Genomic DNA, 24,947 nt, shown 5'->3' on the forward strand with positions numbered 1-24,947 from the left:
AATGTTAATCCAGTTACCCCACATCCTTGTTGGTGCTTGTCAGTTTGAAACCTTTGTGCTATTCTGATAGAAGTGCAGTAATATATTAGTGTGGTTTTAGTTTGCATTTTCTTGATGATTGTGGTTTTATCTTTTATTGGCTATTTATAGGTCTTTTGTAAAATGCCTGAGTCTTATTTTTTTAATTTATAATATTTTGGATATGAGTCCTTTCTGGGAGATTCACACACACCCTGTCTATAAATTATACATACTTTATCTTATTTCCATTCTGTCTTTTCACTCTTTTAATGGTGTTTTTTTGGTGGATGGACATTCTTAATTTTAATGAAGTATATTTACTATTTTCCTTTATGATTACTGCTGTCTCCTATTTAAGAAATCTTGCTTAGCCTAAGAATATGTAGATGTTTTCCTGTGTTACCTTACAAAATTTTTGTTTTAATTTTCACATTTAAAGTGTACAATTTATAGTAAGTTTTCCATGGATTATAGGGGGTCAAAATTCACTTTTTACCAGGTGGGTATCTTTTTGACCCAGCATTGTTTATTGAAAATAACCATACTTGTCCCTCTGCACTGGTGGCACTATTTCACAAATCAGGTGACTGTTTAAGTGTGGATCTGTTTCTGGATATTCTGTTTTATTGGTCTATTTGTTATCCTTGCACCAATATTCCTGTATTAATGTAATTGTATAATCCTTGATGTGTGATAGTGTAAGGCCTCCAGCTTTGTTCCTTAATAATGGACAGTTTTGGCTCTTTGCATTTCCATATAAATTTCAGAATCTTCTTGTCAATTTCAACAAATTTTGGAAATTGGAATTGAATCTATCAATTTGGAGACTACTGACATCTTAATATCGAGTTTTCCAATTTATGAACATAGTATATATCTCTATGTAGGTCTTTTAAAATTTCAGTAATGTTTTGTAGTTTTCTGTGTAAAAGTCTTGCATATCTTTTATTGTTTAATCTTAGGTATTTGAAATTTTTGACATTATTGTAAGTGATATTTTAAAATACTTGTGGCCAGTATATAGAAGTACAGCTGATATGGGGCACCTGGGTGGCTCAGTTGGCTGAGCGTCCGACTTTGGCTCAGGTCATGATTTCACACTTTGTGGGTTCAAGCCCTGTGTCAGGCTCTGCACTGACCAGATTAGAGCCTGGAGCCTGCTTCAGATTCTATGCCTCTCTCCCTCTCCTCCGACTCCCCCTCTCCCCCTCTGCCCCTCCCCTGCTTGTGCTGTCTCTCTCTCTCATAAATAAATAAACTTAAAAAAAAAAGTACAGCTGATCTAAGTCTTTAATCTTCATTTGCGACCTAATCTAAACTACACCTTGTATGTTCTAGTTTTCCAAGCTGGTTTGTTTGTTATTTCTTTTTTCATTTCTTTCTTTCTTTTTTTTTTTTTTTTTCCTTTGGTGTAGTGTCTAGGACCAATTAAAGAGTTCTAGAGTGTTGAGTATATTGACAATCACTGTGTTAGGACTTTGGGGATACAAAGCTGATTAAGATGCTTCCCCTGCCCTTAGGGGTTTAGAATCTAGGAGGGTAAGTAGAAATTCAAGATGAGACCTTTATCCTCCACTATAAGTGCTACTATGAAAATTGGTTTGGCAGCATGCAAAAAGGACATATAAATTCAACTGGGTAGGGGTGAGAGTGGGGGAGGTAATATGCCTGGCTGGCACTGTTCTGAGTGCTGAGCAAAGGAATTGGGCTGTGGGTAGATAGGGGCTGCTATTCACAATACATGCTTTTCTGCTTAATTCCTTGGCTTTCAGCCTTAGCTTCATTCTACTTTTTTGAGTCTGGAGTCTCTCCAAGTCACTGTTTTTAGGGAATAAATTTATGAGAGGACGTAAATGAAGAGAAACTAAAAGGCCTATATATTGCAGAGTTTAAATTACTAACCTGCTCTTCAGCCCCATACCTTTCCCATCCTGACTATATACTGTCTGGAGACTTCCAAGTCCTGAGCCTTCCTGGGGTTCTGTGAGTGAGGCAAATAAGCTTTTTTCCCCCCTTTTTCTTTCTTCTCCTTCTCCTCCTCCTCCTTCTTCTTCTTCTTCTTCTTCTTCTTCTTCTTCTTCTTCTTTTTTTAAGTTTATTGATTGATTTTGAGGGAGAGTGAGCTGGCACACACGTGAGAGGGAGAGAGAATCCCAAGCAGGCTCCGTGCTGACATCATGACCTGAACTGAAATCCAGAGTCAGATGCTTAACCGACTAAGCCACCCAGATGCCCTGTAGATCAGCTTCTTGACCATATTCCCTTATGCAGGCCTGTAGGTTTGGCTTCCTGTCCTCTACCCAATTATGTATTCTCTTTCTTGTTATGTGTTGCGGTATCTGAGAATGTTAAAGATAGTCTCTTTAAGCTTTCTTTTCCTTGTGTAGTTTGTTTCCTCTAAGTTACTTTTTTTTCTGTAATTGAGGCCCTCCTCAGAGTTTTGATAATCCTTGGTTTTTTCATGATTGAGAGTGGGGACTAAAAGCTGATTGGAAGCCCTGCGCTTGTAGGTGGGGCTTACTGACTTCCAGTTTTACTCTATAATCTCCTGCATGGAATAGTGGTTCTCAATTTTGGTTGCACTGTAGAATCACGTGGAGAGCTTAAAAAAAAATAGAGACACACTGCTAGACTAAATACAACAGAATCTTTGAGGGTAGGACCCAGGTAGCAATATTTTTTAAACAGATATGATTGCCTACAGTAAAACACACACATTTTAAGTAAATAGTTTGATTTTGCCATGTATACACCCATGTAACTAATAGGATACAGAGCATTGTGAAAACCCTGTAAAATTCCTTAGTATATCTTTGTTCTCTCTTCCCCACTCCCTGCCCAGAGGCAACTGCTATTCTGATTTCTATCCCTATAGATTAACATCGGTATTTTCTGAAGTTGTCCAGGTGATTCCCCTATGTGGTCAAGATTGAAACCATTGGTTCACTTGGACTGTTTGAAGCTAGCTACTCCAGGGTTTCTGTCTTTCCTTTTGGTCTGGCCACATTGGCCTGAGAGTATCTTCCAGTTTTGTGCTTGGAGGGTAGAGGTTTGGTAGCTAGTGATCTGGGAATTCAAGAAACACGGCTGGAGAATGAGTCATAGAACATTCAGTATATAAGGTCACATGATTTGCTTCTTTTTGTTGGGATACTTATGTCCTCTACCTTTTATGGTTTGCTCTCTTGAGAGAATAAATCTCCAGTCAGCTGCTGCATTGAGTATGGGCTACTCAGCAGCTTGGAGAAGGAATGGGGTCTAGGTTTCTAACTGTTCACAGCTTTCACCTGATCCTTTCTTATTTGGGTCTCCCTTGTTCCTCTTTGTTCTGGCAGTTCCTAAGCCTTTTGAGGATTGTGTAGTATAAATTGGGTTTGTTCTAAATTGCCAGCACTGCTGGCTTGTAATTTGGCTGTCTTTGACAAAGTCAATTACCACTCATTCATCTTCTTTCCAGCCTCCAAAATTTTATTGCTGTTGTCTCTTTTTCCATTCTCCCTGTCCTTATGGTTTATGAGCTAAAAATAGAACACAACAACATCTTTTTCCTTGTTTTAGTAGAGTTTTATGAGGGAGGAAAATTAGATGTGTGTGTTCTATCTGCCAACTTAACCTTAATCATCTGCTTTCATTATAAAAATGTGTTGCCATCTGCCCTTCACTGTTGTCTGCTCCTTGAAGGATTATAGCTTTTAAATTTCTTTACTGTTACCTAGAGTGTCGGGAGGGACAAAATATTGGGTCCCAAATATATTGGGACCTTTCTCTAGAAATCCCCAAATTCTTTTGAGAAGTACTTGTCCCAGAATCATACATTCTCAAGATTGGGAATGGTTTTAAAGGTAAGCCAAATGGTGATCTCTCTGATGATTAATAAAAGTGGGAAACTCATGGGAAAGAGGGGATTAGTGACTAGAGAAAACAGATTGAGCTATGTATCTCTGCAAGGGGTCTGAAAATCCATATAGACCTTAAACATTTAATTGTGAATGAGTAAATAATCTTGCATATTTGCAACATAAAAGTTACTAAAAAGTCATGGTGGTTTTGTCATTTCAATCCATAATATTTCAATCCACCTGTGGTCATGGGAGAAGAATTTTTAATTTTGAAGGATTCCATACCATAAAAAATTGGAAACTATTACTAAGGTTGTAGAGATCTTAGTTTATAGTTAACATAAACTGATAATTAGCTAAAACCACCCACTGGAAGTTTTATGTTAAGCTTCTCTAATAGTTTTGTGATTCTTTGCACTCTTTATTAACATTTTTTAAAAATGTTTTTTTAATTTTTGAGAGAGAGAGGAACAGTGTAAATAGGTGAGGGGCAGAGAGGGGGGAGACACAGAATCTGAAGCAGGCTCCAGGCTCTGAGCTTCAGCGCAGAGCCCGACTCAGGGGTCGTACTCACAGACTGTGAGATCATGACCTGAGCTGGCTGAAGTCTGACGCCCAACCGACTGAGCCACCCAGGTGTCCCTATTTATTTTTTTTAAAACACTAAGTCAGTAGGTTTCCAAATGGTCTTTAAGACAGAGTTTTTGGGGTGCCTGGGTGGCTCAGTCGGGCGTCCGACTTTGGCTCAGGTCATGGTCTTACGGTTCAAGCCCCGCGTGGGGCTCTGTGCTGACAGCTCAGAGCCTGGAGCCTGTTTCAGATTCTGTGTCTCCCTCTCTCTCTGCCTCTCCCCTGTTCACGCTCTGTCTCTGTCTCAAGAATAAATAAACATTAAAAAAAAAAAGTTTTTAACAAAAAGTTCGCAATGAAATCATTTGTTTTCTCTTAGGCCAACTGTATACAATTTAAAGTATTTACCTTTAAGTCATGTCCATCTTTTTCTGTGCTAAAATGCCCTTTTGGAAACATGTAGGTTAATTAGTGTTTTGTGGATAGAACCCGTTGACTGTTGCTCATTATTTCAAATGGCCTGGTGTGTTTGTTGCTATTTCCACCTTTTTTTTTTTTTTTTAAATGATATCTGTACTTATAGAGAGCTTTCCCTGCCTATGCTGTTTGAAGTTTATCCTTTAAGTGGCCAAAGATAATGTGGGTTTAGTGCTTGTTAATTGTTCTTTGTACTAATCCACCCCTCACAATTATACTCTGAAAAGTGTTCCATAAAGCTGGTCAGACTGGCTATCTGGGTCTTCATTGTTGGTTGTTCTTTTCAGTGTCCTGTGAGTTGATGATTAGGGCTCTCTCCGTGAGGAACTGCTGGTTCCTGTGTTGTTGGAAGGGACCTTGATGAGAGAGAGGAACAGAACTGGCTGTGTTATTGATCATTGCTCTTGTTTTTCGTAGGAAAGTGCAAGCATTGATATAAAAGTGAAGAGGGGGATTTTGTCTTATCTTTGGGTTGGTGCTCAAATGATTAATAGCTGTCTTATTTTTTTGGCTGGTATAGATTTTTTGCTATGTCAAAAATGGATCTAGTATTTTCATAAATTATGCTAGTAAATTTGTTAGATCAGTGCTAACAGATACTGGATAAAAGTGTAGCTCTAATGAACAATTGTATAATATACCTAAGTGAGATACATGAGAGAAGGAAAATTTAATATCTTCAGGTATACCAGAAATTAGGATAGTTGAGAAGACTTGATGGTGAGAAGATAGACCTTGAAGTAAATTGAAAATGAATTTTTTGGGGGCACCTGGTCGCTCAGTCAGTTAAGGTGCTGACTTCGGCTCAAGTTACGATATCATGGTTCGTGGGTTTGAGCCCTGCATTGCGCTCTGTGCTGATAGCCTGGAGCCTGCTTCAGATTCTGTGTCTCCCTCTCTCTCTGTCTGCCCCTCCCTCATTTCTCTCTCTCTCTCTGTCTCTCTCAAAAATAAATAAAAAAATTTAAAAAAAGAATGAATTTTAGGGAATAAGCCCATGAAAAGTCTGCCTTTGAATATTTATTTGAAATACATGTAAAAGATGAGCACAAAGTTAAAGACTCAACCTGACTGCCTTTTTGAAAATGTGGAGAAGCTTCTTTTCTAGTGTCAGATGAGCAAGGTTTATTTTCCTTATTTATTATTTATTTATTTAAATGTTTTTTATTTATTTTTGAGGCAGGGGGAGGGGCAGAGAGAGAGGGAGACACAAAATCTGAAGCAGGCAGGCTCTGAGCTGTCAGCACAGAGCCTGACCTGGGGCTTGAACTCAAGGACTGCAAGATCATGACTTGAGCTGAAGTCGGAGGCTCAACCGACTGAGCCTCCCAGGTGCCCCAGATGAGCGAGGTTTGTAATTGTTACCAAGCATGATGGTACATTTATATGTAAACATACAAGATCAGAAAAATGAATCAGTAAGTGATCTAGAAATTTAAAGAAGTTATACAGTTGTCAATAAATCATTAAGAACCACCAAAAACAACATACTTAGCATCTCCTCTGTGTCAAACATAATGATAGGTATTGGGAAGATAATGGTGATCTATTCTACATGGACAAAATCCTTGCTCTCACAAAATTTATAAACACCAGGGGAAGGCACAATTGATACATTCTTGTTTCTGAGTGAGATGATAAAGGTAATTAAGGGGCACCTGCGTGGCTGTCGGTTGAGCGTCCAACTTCAGCTCAGGTCATGATATCACAGTTTGTGAGTTCGAGCCCCACGTCGGGCCCTGTGCTGACAGCTCAGAGCCTGGAGCTTGCTTCTGATTCTGTCTCCCGATCTCTCTGCCCCTCCCCCACTTGTGCTCTGCCTCTCTCTGTCTCTCAAAAATAAATGTAAAAAAAAAAAATTTTTTTTTAAGTAATTAAGTGATTAACTTGTCTTAAATCTTGAGGCTTTTTATAACTAGTAAGGGGAAATGCTGAGTGAAGTAAGTTTTAAATTTTAATATTGCTTTAAAAGTTTGTGAGGTAAATGTATTTACAGTGAAACACATAGAACTTAACTATACATTTGAGTTTTTTTTTTTTTCAACGTTTATTTATTTTTGGGACAGAGAGAGACAGAGCATGAACGGGCGAGGGGCAGAGAGAGAGGGAGACACAGAATCGGAAACAGGCTCCAGGCTCTGAGCCATCAGCCCAGAGCCTGACGCGGGGCTCGAACTCACGGACCACGAGATCGTGACCTGGCTGAAGTCGGACGCTTAACCGACTGCGCCACCCAGGCGCCCCACATTTGAGTTTTGATAAATGTATATGCCTTTGTGAATCTCTTTACCTCTCCCCCCAATAATCCTTCATGGTTCTTTTAGTCAGACCCTGTTGTTATCTTTTACCACAGATTAAGTTTTCTTGTTCTTGAACTTCTCATAAAAATTGAATAATTCAGTGTATTCTTCTCTGGCTTCTTTTGTTCACCATAATGTTTTTGAAATTAAGCCATGTTGTTGCTCACATCAATAGTTCTTTTTAATTGGTGGGCAGTAATCCATTGTATAGCTATAATACAGTTTATCCATTTCCCCATTTGGTTATTATGAATAAAGCTGTTATGAACACTTGACTACTGGTCTCTTTAGAGACATACATTTTCATTTCTATTGGATAAATAACTAGAGGTGGAATTACTGGGTCAGCGGATAGATGCATATTTAACTTTAGAAGACAGTTACAAACAATGTTTCCCAAGTGGTTATACCATTCCACATTTCAGCCAGCAATCTGTGAAGAGTCTAGTTAAATCAGAGCTGAGTTTCAGAAAGTTTATTCTGGCACAGTGGAGCACAAGACTTAAGATAGGGAAAACACACAGTAAAGTAATAGAGTTGAAAATTGATGTACTCCTATTCCAAGGAATTGGACGGGGGGGGGGGGGGGATCTTAAGGATTCTAGAGCTGTGGTATGTGGGGTGAAGATAAGGGAGGTGCCAGATGACCCCGATGTATCTGTCCTAGGCTTTTGGATATTGGTGTGGCAGTAATTAGAGGGAGCTGAAGAATAGATTTTGGAGAGAAAAGTACAGTCTTTTTGGAGGTTATTTACATGTTTCTATATCTGTCTGTTAAATATATATATATTTATATATTTAAAATGTATATAATGTATTTTTTATATATTATATAGGTTGAAATACCACATTTCTTTTGTTGTTTTTTTATTTATTTTTTATTTTAAGTAATCTTTACACCCACTGTGGGGCTCAGATTCATAACCTTGAGATCAAGAGCTGCATGCTCTGCTGAATGAGCCAGCCAGGTGCCCTGAAATTTCATATTTCTTGATCCAGTAGTTGTACTTTATGGAATAACTCCTAGAGAACTACACAAATGTTTAGAGGTATTTTTGGCACCTGGTATAAAATAAAAAATTGAAAACAACCCAAGTAGGAGTACTTGGGTGGCTCAGTTGGTTAAGCATACAACTCTTGGTCTGGGCTTAGGTCATGATCTTGCCATTTGTGAGTTCATGCCCCTCCTTGGGCTCCGTGCTGACAGTGTGGACCCTGCTTGGGATTCTCTCTCTGTCTCTGTCTCTCGCTCACAAAAATAAATAAACTTAAGAAAAAAAAAAAAGAAAACAACCCAAGTAGCCATCAGTAAAGGATTGCTAACTAAAATGTGGTACATTCTTATGATAGCATGATATACAGTTAAGGTAATATGGTGTGTGTATATACTGTATTTCCTATTGCTACTGTAATAAATTAACAGACTTAGCTTAAAAAAAATTAAGTCTCTTACAGTTATGGGGGCCAGAGGTCTGATTCACAGGGCTAAAGTCAAGATATTGGCAGGGCTGTTCCCACGGGTAGAATCTGTTTTCTTGCCTTTTCCAGCTGTTAGAGTTGCATTACTTATATTTGCATTGCATTCTGTGGATCTTTCTTTCTTTTTCTTTCTTTCTTTCTTTCTGTCTGTCTGTCTGTCTTTCTGTCTTTCTGTCTTTCTCATCCAAGTTAGTTAGCTTATAGTGTGACAGTGATTTCAGGGGTAGATTCCTTAATGCCCCTTACCCATTTAGCCCATCCCCCCTCACACAACCCCTCCAGTAACCCTCTCTTTGTTCCCCATATTTAAGAGTCTCTTATGTTTTGGCCCCTCCCTGTTTTTATATTATTTTTGCACCTTCTTCCATCTTCTAAGCCAGCTGTTTAACATCTTCAGATGGGCCCAACCCAGCTAATCTGGATAACCTCCTCATCACAAAATCCTTAACTTAATCTGCCGAGCTTCTTTTGTCATTTAGAGTAACATTCAGGGGCGCCTGGGTGGCTCAGTTCGTTGGGCTTCCGACGTTGGCTCAGGTCATGATCTTGTGGTCTGTGGGTTCGAGCCCCGGGTTGGGCTCTGTGCTGACAGCTCAGAGCCTGGAGCCTGCTTCATACATGTGTCTCCCTCTCTCTCTTCCCCTCCCCTGTTCATGCTCTGTCTCTCTGTCAAAAATAAACAAACATTTAAAAAAATATTAAAAGGGGTGCCTGGGTGGCTCAGTTAGTTAAGCGTCCGACTTCGGCTCGGGTCATGATCTGGCTCACGGTTCGTGAGTTCCAGCCCCACTTCAGGCTCTGTGCTGACAGCTCAGAGCCTGGAGCCTGCTTCAGATTCTGTGTCTAACTCTCTCTCTGCCCCTCTCCTACTCACGGTCTGTCTCTCAATAATAAATAAATGTTTATAAAATAATAAAGTAATATTCATAGGGGTGTCTGGGTGGCTCAGTTGGTTAAGCATCCCACTTTGGCTCAGGTCATTATCTCAGGTTGGTGGGTTCAAACCCTGCATGGGGCTCTGTGCTGACAGCTCAGAGCCTGGAGCCTGCTTAAGATTCTGTGTCTCCCTCTCTCTCTGCCCCTCCCCTACCCGTGCTCTGTTTCTGTCTCAAAAATAAATAAACAAAAAAAATTTTTTTAATAGTGACATTCATATGCTTTGGGTATTATGATGAGGAGCTCTTTAGGAGGTTGTTAATCAAGTTACTAATAATGCTAACAAGGACAGGAGATCAAGGTACATTAAAAAAATTCTCAAAGGGGCGCCTGGGTGGCGCAGTCGGTTAAGCGTCCGGCTTCAGCCAGGTCACGATCTCGCGGTCCGGGAGTTCGAGCCCCGCGTCGGGCTCTGGGCTGATGGCTCGGAGCCTGGAGCCTGTTTCTGATTCTGTGTCTCCCTCTCTCTCTCTGACCCTCCCCCGTTCATGCTCTGTCTCTCTCTGTTCCAAAAATAAATAAACGTTGAAAAAAAAAAAAAAATTAAAAAAAAAAAAAAAAAAAAAATTCTCAAAGAAATATGTATAGTATGCTCTAACTTTTGTTAAGTTAAAAATATACATATATACTCCTATGTTAGTATATGTATAGAAAAGAATTTTTTTTTTTTTTTAAAGCAAGCATGAGCAGGGGAGAGGGAGAGAGGCAGTGGAGAGAGAGAGAGAGAGAGAGAGAGAGAGAGAGAGAGAGAGAGAATCTTAAGTAGGCTCCATGTTCAACATGGAACTCAATCCCATTACCCTGGGATCATGACCTGAGCTGAAATTGAGAGTTGGATATGCAACTGACTAAGCCACCCAGGTGCCCCTAGAAAAGAAATCTTGATGGAGATAGACCATATTGCTAACAGAGGCTATCTTTGAGAGTAGGATTACAGAGTATTTAAACTTTCCATTTCTTTCTATGATATTTCAATTCGTAATTAACATGTATTTTCTAATCAGAAAAATCACAATAAGTAAAAGGATAGAGTATAATACTTGGTCATATATTGCAGAGAGATCAATAAACAGGCTTTTGGTGAGCGACCTTGGTAAGTGTGGTTTCAGAAAAATGGTAGGGCAAAAGTCAGATTGTAGTGAGAAAGTGGAAGGTGAGGAAGGGAAGAATGAAAAGGTAAACATATTTACAGTTGCCTAGCTATGAGAGGTGGCAGGATGCTGTGAGACCAGGGCTTTTCAGAGGGATAAATAAAATTCAGTGAGATTTTTAAATATGGCAGAGCAGCATGTTTGAAAGTTGAAAGCAGAAACTGGGAGGAAGAGAGAGATAACTTGAGTTCCAGGACAATTCGGAGTATGAGGCCTGAGGTCTTCTGACTTGATTAGACAGAAGACCCACTTCCCTGTGGCGGATAAGACCTAGAGTGGTGTGGATATGCCTACTAGTTTATAATATTTTAGTTTTCTTCAATATTATCAGATTAAAAAAACATCTCTTGCAATCATAAATGCTTCTTTGACATCTTCTGAGAGTCTGAGGTTATTGTGTAACTATGTAAATTTAGTCTTGGTAATGTATGTACCCACATTGTCTTGATTTGTCCCCCCAACTTCTGATTGTTTCTGTAGCCTAGCATATAAATTTCAGGGAATAAGACCTTAGTTTTCTAGGTGCAACATTTTGGGGATTTTTTTATTTTATTGAAACTAATTATTGCATAAGAAAATCTTTATATAAGACTGTATCAATTTTCTTTTGACTCTAGAATGTTACACAGGAAAGCACTGGAGATAACATTCACTTCAACCTCTTTTCAAGTTCCTGACAAGGAAAAAGAGCTTAAATAACTTTTGAGGAGGCCACGTGTATCTTGTTGATAGAACATGGTACTTTTACCTTGCTGAGATGCTGAGGACCTTCTTAAAAATTATTATCCCAGGGGCGCCTGGGTGGCTCAGTCGGTTAAGCGGCCCACTTCAGCTCAGGTCACGATCTCGTGGTCCGTGAGTTCGAGCCCCGCGTCGGGCTCTGTGCTGACAGCTCAGAGCCTGGAGCCTGTTTCAGATCCTGTGTCTCCCTCTCTCTCTGACCCTCCCCCATTCATGCTCTGTCTCTCTCTGTCTCAAAAATAAATAAACGTTAAACAAAAAGTTATCATCCCATTGACATTTGGTATATTTGTGCCAGGATTTCCTGATTTTTCATATGTATCCTTCTATCCAGTTTTGATTAACATACATTTCCTTCTCATAATTTGATCACTTTTTAAAAAAATTATTTTTTAATGTTTATTTATTTTTGAGAGAGCGTGAGCAGAAAGAGAGGGAGACACAGAATCCCAAGCAGGCTCCAGGCTCTGAGCTGTTAGCCCAGACCCCAACGTGGGGCTTGAACTCACGAACTGAGATCATGACCTGAGCTGAAGTCGGACACTCAACTGACTGAACCACCCAAGTGCCTTTTCTTTTCTTTTCTTTTCTTTTCTTTTCTTTTCTTTTCTTTTCTCTTTTCTTTTCTTTTCTTTTCTCTTTTTTTTCTTTTATTTAAGTGTATTCATTTATTTTGACAGAGAGGGACAGCATGAGCAGGGTAGGGACGGCAGAGAGAAAGAGAGAAAGAGAAAGAGAAAGAGAGAGAATCCTAAGCAGGCTCTGTGCCATTAGCTTGGAGCCAGACACAGGGCTTGAATTCACAGAATGTGATATCATGACCTGAGCCAAAACCAAGAATCTGACGTTTAACTGACTGAGCCACCCAAGTGCCTCACTTTTCCTCTGTTAGTATCAGTGCAATTAAATTAACATGACTAGCATTAAAGTAGACGTTTTAGGACTTTGCTATGATCTGTGCATTGTTTACCTATTTGGAGAATTATGTTGAAGATTCTAATTGCCATTTTAGGATTTTTCAGAACAGTGGTAATCGTTTTTATTTCATATTGGGTATGGAGTGACAGTGCTTAACACACTTCTTGACCCAGGGCTTGGTATATTGTGTATGCTAAATAAAAAATTCATGTAATATGTGATATAGTTTAAGAGAGACTTGTTCTGATCAATGAAACCAGAAGCTGGTTCTTTGAAAGAATTAACAAAATTGATAAACCACTAGCCAGTTTGATCAAAAAGAAAAAGGAAAGGACCCAAATAGATAAAATCCAGAAGGAAAGAGGAGAGATCACAACCAACACAGCAGAAATAAAAACAATAATAGAGTATTATGAGCAATTGTATGCCAATAAAATGGGCAATCTGAAAGAAATGGACAAATTCCTACAAACATATACACTACCAAAACTGAAACAGCAAGAAATAGAAAATTTGAACAGACCCATAACCAGTAAGGAAATCAAATTAGTAATCAAAAATCTCCCAAAAAACGAGTCCAGGGCCAGATGGCTTTCCAGGGGAATTCTACCAAACATTTAAGGAAGAGTTGACATCTATGCTCTTGAAGCTTCTCCAAAAAATAGAAAAGGAAGGAAAACTTCCAAACTCTTTCTATGAAGCCAGCATTACCTTGATTCCAAAACTAGACAGAGACCCGACTGAAAAGGAGAACTCTAGACCAATTTCTCTGATGAACACGGATGCAAAAATCCTCAACAAGATAGTAGCCAACTGGATCCAACAATACATTAAAAAAATTATTCACCACGTCCAAGTGGATTTATACCTGGGATGCAGGGCTGGTTCAATATCTGCAAAACAATTAACACGATTCATCATATCAATAAAAGACAGGACAAGAACCATATGATCCTCTAAATAGATAGAAGACAGCATTTGACAAAATACAGCATCCTTTCTTGATAAAAACCCTCAAGAAAGTAGGGATAGAAGGAGCATACCTCGAGATCATAAGAGCCATATATAAACGACCCAACGCCAATATCATCCTCAATGGGGAAAAACTGAGAGCTTTCCCCCTAAGGTCAGGAACAAGACAGGGATGGCCACTCTCGCCACTGTTATTCAACATAGTATTGGAAATCTTAGCCTCTGCAATCAGACAACACAAAGAAATAAAAGGCATCCAAATCGGCCAGGAGGAGGTCAGATTGTCACTCTTTGCAGATGACATGATACTCCATATGGAAAACCGAAAAGATTCCACCAAAAAACGGCTAGAACTGATTCATGAATTCAGCAAAGTTGGTATATAAAATCAATGTGCAGAAATTGGTTGCATTTCCATACACCAACAATGAAACAACAGAAAGAAAAATCAAGGAATCGATCCCATTTACACTTGCACCAAAAACCATAAAATACCTAGGAATAAATCTAACCAAAGAGGTGAAAAATCTATACACTGAAAACTATAGAAAGCTTATGAAAGACATTGAAGAAGACACAAGAAAATGGAAAAAGATTCCATGCTCCTGGATACGAAGAACAAATATTGTTAAAATGTTAATACTACCCAAAGCAATCTACATATTCAATGCAATCCCTATCAAAATAACACCAGCATTCTTCACAGAGCTAGAACAAATAATCCTAAAATTTGTATGAAATCAGAAGAGTCCCTGAATAGCCAAAGCAATCTTGAAAAAGAAAACCAAAGCAGGAGGCATCACAATCCCGGACTTCAAGCTATACTACAAAGTTGTAATCATCAAGACAGTATGGTACTGGCACAAGAACAGACACTCAGATCAATGGAACAGAACAGAGAACCCAGAAATGGACCCACAAATGTATGGCCAACTAATCTTTGACAAAGCAGGAAAGAATATCTAATGGAATAAAGACAGTCTCTTCAGCAAGTGGGGATGGGAAAAACTGGACAGCAACATGCAGAAAAATGAACCTGGACCACTTGCTTACACCATACACAAAAATAAACTCAAAATGGGTGAAAGACCTGAATGTAAGACAGGAAGCCCTCAAACTCAAGGAGAAAGCAGGCAAAAACCTCTTTGATCTTGGCCGCAGCAACTTCTTACTCAACATGTCGCCAGAGGCAATGGAAACAAAAGCAAAAATGAACTGTTGGGGCCTCATCAAAATGAAAAGCTTCTGCACAGCGAAGGAAACAATCAGTAAACTAAAAGGCAGTTGACAAAATGGGAGAAGATATTTGCAAACGACATAAAGATCAGATAAAGGGTTAGTATCCAAAATCTATAAATAACTTATTAAACTCAACACCCAAAAAACAAAGAATCCAGTGAAGAAATGGGCAAAAGACATGAATAGACACTTCTCCAAAGAAGACATCCAGATGGCCAACCGGCACATGAAAAAAATACTCAACATCACTCATCATCAGGGAAATACAAAGCAAAACCACAATGAGATACCACCTCACACCTGCCAGAATGGCTAACATGAACAATTCAGGCAACAACAGATGTTGGCGAGGATGCGGAGACAGAGGATCTCTTTTGCATTGTTGGTGGGAATGCAAGCTGATGCAGCCACTCCACAGTGTGGAGGTTCCTCAAAAGAAAACAAAAAAAATAGAACTACCCTATGACCCAGCAATTGCACTACTAGGTATTTATCCAGGGGGTACAGGTGTGCTGTTTTGAAGGGACACATGCACCCCAATGTCTATAGCAACACTATCAACAATAGTCAAAGTATGGAAAGAGCCCAAATGTCCATTGATGGATGAATGGATAAAGAAGATGTGGTCTATATCTATATCTATATACACAATGGAGTATTACTCGGCAATTAAAAAGAATGAAATCTTGCCATTTGCAACTATGTGGATGGAACTGGAGGGTATTATACTAAGCGAAATTAGAGAAAGACAAAAATCATGTGACTTCACTCAAATGAGGACTTTAAGAGACAAAACAGGTGAACATAAGGGAAGGGAAATAAAATAATATAAAAACAGGGAGGGGGACAAAACAGAAGAGACTCATAAATATGGAGAACAAACTGAGGGTTACAGGAGGGGTTGTGGGAGGTGGGGATGGGCTAAATGGGTAAGGGGCACTAAGGAATCTAATCCTGAAATCATTGTTGCACTATATGTTAACTAATTTGGATGTAAGTTAATAAATAAAATTAAGTAGTAACAAAAAAATGAATGTTACAAAAATGATAAAAGTTAAAAAATCAGAAAAAAAAGAGACTTGTTCTGAATTTGTGCTTCTTCAGACTTTCTAGATTGAAACATAGGGAAGCCAGTATTTTAGTATATACTCTTGCTGCTGCCAGGAAAAAATTGTGTGTGTGGATATATATATATATTTTTTTAAACAGTTTTGTGTTTGTATCAATGGAAGGTTGAGGTCAGGGAACAGACTTATTAGCTCCTTACCCATGAACTTCACCTCAGCTATAGCTGTTTTATGTGCAGCTCAAAGGATCAAATTTTAGTTAGCTAGTACTCTTAGCCAGTTTTCCTTCCTTCCTTCCTTCCTTCCTTCCTTCCTTCCTTCGTCCCTTAGATAGCATTCTCTCCTCCCAGTTTTTTTTTTTTTAGTGTTTATTTTTGAGACAGAGCATGAGCGGGGGAGGGGCAGAGAGCGAGGGAGACCTGGAATCTGAAGCAGGCTCCAGGCTCAGCCAGATGTGGGGTTTGAACTCACAAACCTGCGAGATTATGACCTGAGCCGAAGTCAGATGCTTAACCAACTGAGCCACCCAGGTGTCCTCTCTCCTCCCAGTTTTAATATAAAAGTTTTTGTGGGGAAATTACATCAGTCTTGTGGTAATACAATAAAATGTTTTACAGAATTCAATACTTTCCCTTTCTGTAAAGGAAAACAACCTTGTTTTTGTTGAGGATCTAGTAAAATTCTATATTGCGGATAATTTCATTATAAGAATTGATGGCTGGAAAAAAATGTGGCATTATGTAGTAGAAAAAACAAGCATTTTGCTTTGTCATTTTCCTTGTTATTTAACATTTCTGAGTCTGTTTCCTTATCAGAAGGTATGTGTTTTCATATTTACTGTGCAAAGATGGTCATGAGGAATGGAAATAATAAATGTTAACTGCCTGGAGCAGTAGCTGGCATGGGTTTTAATGCTCAATATAAATAGCAGCTGTTATGATTCTGTGATTATGATGTTATTAAAGGAAGACTAAAAAACAGAAAAGACACATAGAATTTATATGGAAGGTATTATTTAAGGAAGATGTGTCCGATAGCAAGATTGGTTTGTTTTCTATTCAGGTTTGAATTATCAAAATGACTAAGTGGATTACCAAAACTTTCTATAAGATCCTTTTCTCATATGTTAATGTGATAAATGATAATATCTACCTGTTTGGTGTATTGTATGTGCTTAGAAATATTGATTACCTTATTCTTTGGATGGTTTAGGTTGGCAGAGTAGCAAGAGAGATTCTCGGTTTGTATGTTATCTTTTATAGATTCTTTACTGAAGTGTATAGCATTAAATAAGACTTGAATTTTTTAGAATGAACAAAACATTAAAAGTTTAAAACTGTTTAGTTTTGAAAGAGAGATGGAACACAAGCATGGGTGGAGCAGAGAGAGAGAGAGAAACACAGAATCCAAAGCAGACTCCGGGCTCTGAGCTGTCGGAGCTTGACCCACAAACCATGAGATCGTGACCTGAGCCAAGATTGGACGCTTAACTGACTGAGCTCCCAGGTGTCCCTAGAATGAACAAAACTTAATTCAGATCCATAGCTCATAGTGATTTTTGTTTTTTGAGCAAGATAGCTTAAAGGGGCACTATTTGTTTCTTTTTGAGAAATAAGTTTAACCTAGCAATTAATATATGAATGTATAGGAGCACCTGGATGGCTCAGTCAGTTAAGCGTCTGGCTTTGGCTCAGGTCACGATGTCATGGTTCGTGGGTTTGAGCCATGTGTCAGGCTCTGGGCTGAGAGCTCAGAACCTGCTTGAGATTCTCTCTCTCTCTTTTCCTCTGCCCCTCCCCCACTCAAATTCTGTCTTTTTCTCTCAAAAATGAATAAACGTTAAAAACATTAAAAAAATGAATATATAAACCTGAAAAACATTTTAATACTGGGTAGTAGTTGAAATGGTCAGTTAAAATATTTTATTAAATTTTTGAATAAATTTGAACATCTATAGCTCTTAGGTTTTAAATGCTAAATGAAAAAAAAAGGTAAATGAATGCTGATTCTTTAGGGTAATTGCATTCTATAGCTAGTACAGTTTTGGTACTTTTTTTCTAAGTTTATTATTTTGAGGGAGAGAGAGAGAGAGGGAGGGGCAGAAGAGAGAGGGATAGAGAGAGAGAATCCCAGGCAGGCTCTGTGCTGTCAGTGCAGAGCCAGATGGCGGGCTCCATCTCACAAACCATGTGATCATGACCTGAGCCAAAATAAAAGCCATACACTCATCCCACTGAGCCACCCAGGTGTCCCAGTTTTGGATGTTTATTTATTTATTTTTAATGTTTGTTTATTTTGAGAGAGGGTGTGTGGGTGCCAGGGTTTGGGGGAGGGGAAGAGAGAGTGAGAGAGGGAGAGAGAGAATCCTAACCAGGCACTGAACTATCAGTGCAGACCCCTCACCCTATGTAGTACTCCATCACATGAAATGTGAGATCATGACCTGAGCCCAAATCAAGAGTCAGATGCTTAACTGACTGAGCCACCCAATCACCCCTTGGATAACTTTATACAAACATTTAAAATGCTAAAACTGAGTTGTACTTCATTCACTTGAAATGTTTCAATCACCTAGTCTGTATATAACAGCAATACTCAGATATTTTGAATGGGTTGGAAAAATATGTGCATGTTTGTGGCTATATGTGTATGGTAACTTTACAGGTAGCTTAAGGTATTTCAGAGCTGTCTCAGTCTAGTAGAATTAAGGGAATTCAGTTAGCTGGAGAGCTGTGCATGTGATACCCTTTAGTAAAGTCCTTTAATAGTGACTATAAATACAGGTTTACAACTATTAAGCAATAAACTCATATCATTGGAACTTTAAATATAGAACATTAGCAAACTGACATTTTATATTTAGAAGATTTTTTGAAAAAAACTTAAGTCTGATAAACAGGTTAGTTGGAGTTCAGTGCTTCTGATAGCCTTGGTAAAATTCCATTTTCCTTTAGAATAGGCATGTATTTGGGATGTGGTGGCCATTGGTTTCTATTTTCTGTTCACTTTCTTTGTTCCTTTTTCTTTAGAAGCTATTGCTGTAGTTTATACAGTAGGAAGATTTCCTTTTGTGCAATAATGTTAAAGTCAGGAAAATATCAATTGTCCAGATCTGTCATACAGATCTGTTCACAGAAAATATGAAAGTTTATAAAAAAAGGTTTTTGCTGATATTCTTGAAACTTTTTATACTAGTATTACATGGATTAAAAAAAGATTATGTACAGTCAGTCTATAATAGGCTATCTATGAAGGAGGTAGGAATTTTCATGATATCTTGACAATTTCATTTTGAAATATTTCCATCTCAATGTTTCATTTTAGTTAAATTGGTAATCAGGTTGGTTTTGAGTGGGCCCTGTTCTGTCAAAATCCTCAGGATCATGGTTTTTTTTTACTTTTATGTTCTACAGTTAGTTTAAGGTTACCTTCCTATCAGTGATTTATACTTGTCAGGGCGTTTTTGTTTTGAGGCCAAATGTTTAGTATCCCAGCTCCATCGTTTATTAGCTAATGGATCTTGGGCACGTTGTTTAACTTCCACAAATGTCAGTAAAACCTATATTAGGGTTGTGAGGGTTTAGTAAGATAATTGATGTAAATCTTGTTGCAGTGCCTGGTACATAGTATACAGTAGATGATGGTGGTGGCAGCAGCAGTAAGTAGTATATCATTGTGTATAAATTGTGCTTTTTTGAAATTTAGCTCTAGAGGTAGGAGGGGTCATAGAGAGATGGAAATATGCTGTATGCCTACAGAAAATAAATTAACTTGGAAATTTATCATGTAGACATTTAAAGGAAGGAGTCTTGTCAGCAGTGTTGCTCTTACTTCCTGTTTTTTTCCCCTTTCGCTGTAATATCTGTTCTATTTTTTGATTCCTGTTGAAGCCAGTGTTCTGTATCTTCCCTTCCTACATCTCTTTTTGACAGTTGTTAGCTTACATAAATGAAAGACATAGTTTGAAATTCTTTGTGGAAATTACAGGGTATATTTTTAAAATCTGTGTCCTATATTTATTAATAATACTCCAAATGTACAATACATTCCTATTTATAATATTTATTTCCATGTTTACAGAGTTGGAACAATACTTTCTTATAACCTGCTTAAGAGATTGAAGATGTATATTACAATTGCACCAGCCTTAAATCCTATTGGAACAAGGTTGAGTATAAATATATATATTTTTTTCTTTTCACACATTCATTCAGTTGTATATCAAGTTTTTCCTGGACTCAGAGTTTCCAGCACTTTGAAGAACAAGTATCAATGTGTATAGGTATAATGATTTTTTATATTTACATTGACATAGACCATTTTGAAATTTGAGCAAACATTTCAGAAGGTACTTCTAAGCTTGATACATTGCTGTTTATTTTGAAAGCAAATAAGAAAAGACCTCTCAGGATCCCATTTGGCATTACAAACACTTACACAAATACCCACTGAAAAAGTATGGTGCTATAAGTTGGTGAGCTCTGGGGTTTCTAATCTTGTATAAACAGAGTTGTAGTTTAAATAGTGATCCCAGAAATAAAATAAATATTCTGTTATTTATCTACCTGCCAGTTTCCTTGTGAATTTATGAATTCCTGTGAAACTTATGGTGAAACTTCAGATGCTTGTAATAACCAGTTTCAGACTATGTGATTTAAAAAATAAGACGTAGGTAGAAAAGCTTGGATATCTATAGACTTGTCCATCTATTTATTCTTTAGGCCAACTTTTGAGTATCTTGTTGAGTAGTATATAGTAGGTATGTACTAGGCATTATGGAGGGCAAAGTAGTACCTTCTTTGTGGTCAGAACAGAATAAAAAAATGCTGTCAGGTTCCAGCTCCTCTCCCTTCTCAGTAGTACTCCTAACCTGTAATCCTGACCTCAGTATTGGTCTCTTAATGGGTTGCTTCAGCATTGTGTTGCTTTCTCCCGTTTATTTCCTTATTGTGTATTATTTCTCAAAACAGAACATATATATCCTGCTATAACAAAGGACTCTACAAAAATGCTTTCCCTTCATTTATGCAAATAATACATATTTGTTCAAGAAAATTTGTAAAACTTCAACAGTATAAATATTAAAACCATAAGTTAACATTTATGTATTCTAGAACATATTTATATATTAATATAGACTCTAATAGAATATAGTCTGATATCCTATTTAATTTTGTTGTGGTAATTGCTATTGGCAGCTTTTGTTACTGTTTACCTTTATAGTTCCTCTGTTGGCTTTCCAGCCAGAGCAAACTATTAAAAGTATGTTTGGCACTTGTGTTCCCATGTTCATAGTAGCATTATTCACAATAGTCCAAGTAAGAAACAATCCAAGTGTCCATCAACAGATGAATAGATAAACAACAGATGAGTAGAGATATCTTTATTTATTTTTCTACCTACCTACCTACCTATCTATACCTATCTTTCAGCCTTAAATATATCAGGTTTTTTATGGTCTCAGAGTTTCCAACACCTTGAAAAATGAGAGAAATATACATATAATGAAATATTATTCAGCCACAAAATGAAATGAAGCTCTGATACGTAACACAGCATGGATGAATCTTGAAAATGTTGCTGAATGAAATGAGCCAGACACAGAAGCACAAATGTTGTATGTATGATTCTATTTATGAATCTAGAATAGGTAAATTCAGAGTCAGAAAGTAGATCAGAGATTAACTTGAGGCTGGAGGGAAGGAAGAATGGATACAGAGTTCCTGTTTGGGGTGATGAAAAAGTCTTGGAAATGGTTGGTAATGGCTGTACAAATTGTGAATATAATTATTTCCAATGAATTATATACTTAAAAATGGGTACAGTGGCAAATTTTATGTTTGGAACCCTTATGGGCTTGTGGCTAGTTCAGTTTTACTTCTAAGAGTGAGGTGATGATCTCTCTCATTCATGTTCCATCGTAGTCCCCTAGTTCCTGCTCCTTTTTTTAAAGGCTAGCAGTGATTATTTGAGTGGTATTTTATGGATAATTAATTTTTCTTAGTGATTTAAGAAATGTTTTTGCTACAAATGTTCATCACTTGTAATGAAAAAAATCTATAAATAAGAATTATTTTAAAGCAAAGTGAAATCAGATATGTTTATCTTCTTTAGCCTCCTATTTACTTTCTCATATCCTTTATCTCTTCCTGGTCATTCACTTTTTTTGATGTATTTACCTCATTCTTTTTTAAAAAAAAAATTTTTTTTTAACGTTTATTTATTTTTGAGACAGAGAGAGACAGAGCATGAATGGGGGAGGGTCAGAGAGAGGGAGACACAGAATCTGAAACAGGCTCCAGGCTCTGAGCTGTCAGCACAGAGCCCGACGTGGAGCTCGAACTCACAAACTATGAGATCATGACCTGAGCCAAAGTCGAATGCTTAACTGACTGAGCCACCATGATGCCCCATAAAATAACTTGGTTTTAAGTTTTATGTATTTTCTTTTCCCCCCATATGTTACCACCACATTAACAAAAACCTATTTACAATTGTTCTTTTTACCTAGTACATCATGTTCAACTGTTAAGAAAAATTACAAGACATACTAAAGACAAAAAGCACAATTAGAGCCAGCATTAGAACTAGACTTGGGTAGGGTAGGGATATTAGAATTACCAGACCAAGAAAGAATTTAAAACAACTGTGATGAAAGGGGGAGGGATGGAAATTCTAAGAAAGAACAACAAGAAAAAAAATGCTAGAGAAGAAAGACATAGCATTATCACAAAAACATTGTAACCATTTGATGGGTTTATTTATTAGTAGACTGGACTACTAATGGCTGAAGAAAGACTCTGAGCATGAGGCTATCAATAGAAACTGCTGAAACTAGAAAAGAAAGAGAAAAAAGATAAGAAAAACAGAATATTGAGTAACTGTGGGACAACTACAAAAGGTTGAACATCTGCATCATTAAGGACGGCATGTTTTAATTTCTGTGGCATTATAGTCAATAGGTGGGGTATAGAATCCTTACCTTGTAAAGATTAACTTTAGACATGTAAGTAAACCTCATATTAAAAAAAAAAAGATTTAACATATGCATAATGGGAATTCTATAAGGAGAAGAAAAAGAAGAGGGACAGAAGAAGTGTTTGGAATGGTAATGACTAAGAACTGCCCCAAATTAATGTCAGATACCGAATCACAATTCCAGGAAGCTTAGAGAACACCAAGCAGGCTAAGTGGCAAGAAAACTATACCTAGGCATATTATTTTCAAACTACAGAAAATCCAAGATAAAGTAAAAAAAAAAAAAAAAAAAAGAAAAAAAAATCCTGGAAGAAGCGAGAGGAAAAACACACCTTAATATAGAGGAGCATTGATAAGGATTACAGCTAACTTCTCAGAAACCATGCAAGCAAGAAGAAAATGGAGTAAAAACATTTAAAGTTCTGAGAGAGAAAACAAAACAAACCCAACCTACAATTCTGTACCTTGCAAAATTATCCTTTGAAAATAATGGAGAAATACTTTCTCAAACAGAAATTAAGGGTATTTGTTGTTAGTAGAACTGCCTTGCAAGACATGTTAAATTTTTTAGGAGAAGGAAAATAATATACGCCACAAACTACAATCTACATAATGTAAGGAGAGCATTGAAAAAAGGATAGGTGAAGGTAAAATAATTTTTTTTCTTAATTGATCTAACATATAAGTTTCAAAGTAATATCAACAGTATAATAATGAATACTTCTGAATACTTATATGTGTATTTAGGCATAAGTGAAATGAATGACAGCAATAATATAAGGGATAGGGAACATTTATTATTTTGTTATTACACGGTACTCATACTATCCAGGAAATAGGTAGTGTGAAAAATAGGTAATGTTATGGTAGTGGAAAATGGGTAGTGTTACTTGAAAGGGGAATTGGCTTAGCTGTAAATGTATATTGTAATCTCTAGGGCAACCACTAAGAAAAGTAAAAGAAGAGGTATAACCAATATACCAAGAAAGGAGAGAAAAGGCAATCATAGAAAATGCTCACTTAAAACCACAAAGGGCAGAAAAAGAGTGGAAGACAAAAATAGGAACAAAAAAGGGCAAGAAATAGAGAACAGTCATGGGTATGGTAGATGTTAATTCCACTATATCGGTAATCACTTTGAACGTCAACGGTCTAAATGCACAAATGAAAAGACAGGTTGTTAGTGTAGATCGAAAAACAAGATCCAACTCTGTTGTCTATAAGAAATCCACTTTATTATTAATATTTTTTAAATGTATATTTGTTTTTGAGAGAAAGATAGCACAAGAGTGGGAGGGGCAGTGAGAGAGACACAATACAAAGCTGGTTCCAGGCTCTGAGCTGTTAGCACAGAGCCTGATGCGGGGCTAGAACCCACGAACCGTGAGATCATAACCTGAGCCAAAATCTGTTGCCTAACTGACTGAGCCACACAGGTGCCCCAGAAATCCACTTTAAATAGAAGGATGCATACAGATTGAAAAGTGATTGGAGAAAGATAAAAGATATACCATACTAATGCTAATTAAAAGAAAGAAGGAGTAGCTATATTAATTTCAGACAGAACAGAATTTAGACCAAGGAAAGCTTTCAGTTCTAAAGAGGAGAATTGCATAATGATAAAGGAGTCATTTCTCCAAGAAGACATAACAATCCTTACTTAATATGTATGCGCCTAAAAACAGAACGTCAAATTATGTGGGGCAGAAACTGATAGAACTCCAATAAGTAGATGAATCCACTATCATAATTGGAGGTTTTAATACCCCTCTATTAGAAATGGACAATAAGGACATAATAAAGACAATAATGACATAATTGAACTCAACAGCATATCAGTGACCTGATTATAGTGGACATCTATAGACCACTTCATTCAGCATCAGCAGGATGCACATTTTGCTCAAGCTCACATGTAGTATTCATCAAAATAGACTATGTTTTGGGCCATATACTGATTTCTTGAAGGATACATTTTGCCAAAATTGACATAAACAATATGAATAGGTCTATATGCATTAAAGAAATTGAATCAACAATAACATTCCAGAAGAGGGGTGCCTGGGTGGCTCAGTTGGTTAAGCATCTGACTTCCACTCAGGTTGTGATCTTGTGGTTTGTGAATTTGAGCCCCATATCAGACTCTGTGCTGACAGCTCAGAGCCTGGAGCCTGCTTGGGATTCTGTGTCTTCCTCTCTCTCTACCCCTCCTCTACTCTCTCTCTCTCTCTCTCTTCCCCCCCCCCCCCAAAAATAAAT

At 37.6% G+C, this 24,947-nt stretch overlaps 1 protein-coding gene across 12 annotated transcripts in view; it reads left to right on the top strand.

Annotated features, from left to right (window-relative positions):
• The window catches only part of EVI5 (ecotropic viral integration site 5), a 259,537-nt gene that overhangs the window by 1,554 nt on the left and 233,036 nt on the right, over positions 1-24,947 (top strand). For 2 of the 12 annotated variants that reach the window (XM_047870636.1, XM_047870637.1), the window contains exon 2: positions 19,791-19,877. The exons of the other annotated variants lie outside the window; for them this stretch is intronic. The gene's annotated coding sequence lies outside the window, so the exon portion shown is untranslated. The remainder of the gene's footprint in view (positions 1-19,790; positions 19,878-24,947) is intronic. 12 annotated transcript variants of the gene reach the window in all.

Source organism: Prionailurus viverrinus, chromosome C1 (assembly GCF_022837055.1).
Source record: "Prionailurus viverrinus isolate Anna chromosome C1, UM_Priviv_1.0, whole genome shotgun sequence".
Classification (NCBI taxonomy): Eukaryota; Metazoa; Chordata; class Mammalia; order Carnivora; family Felidae; genus Prionailurus; species Prionailurus viverrinus.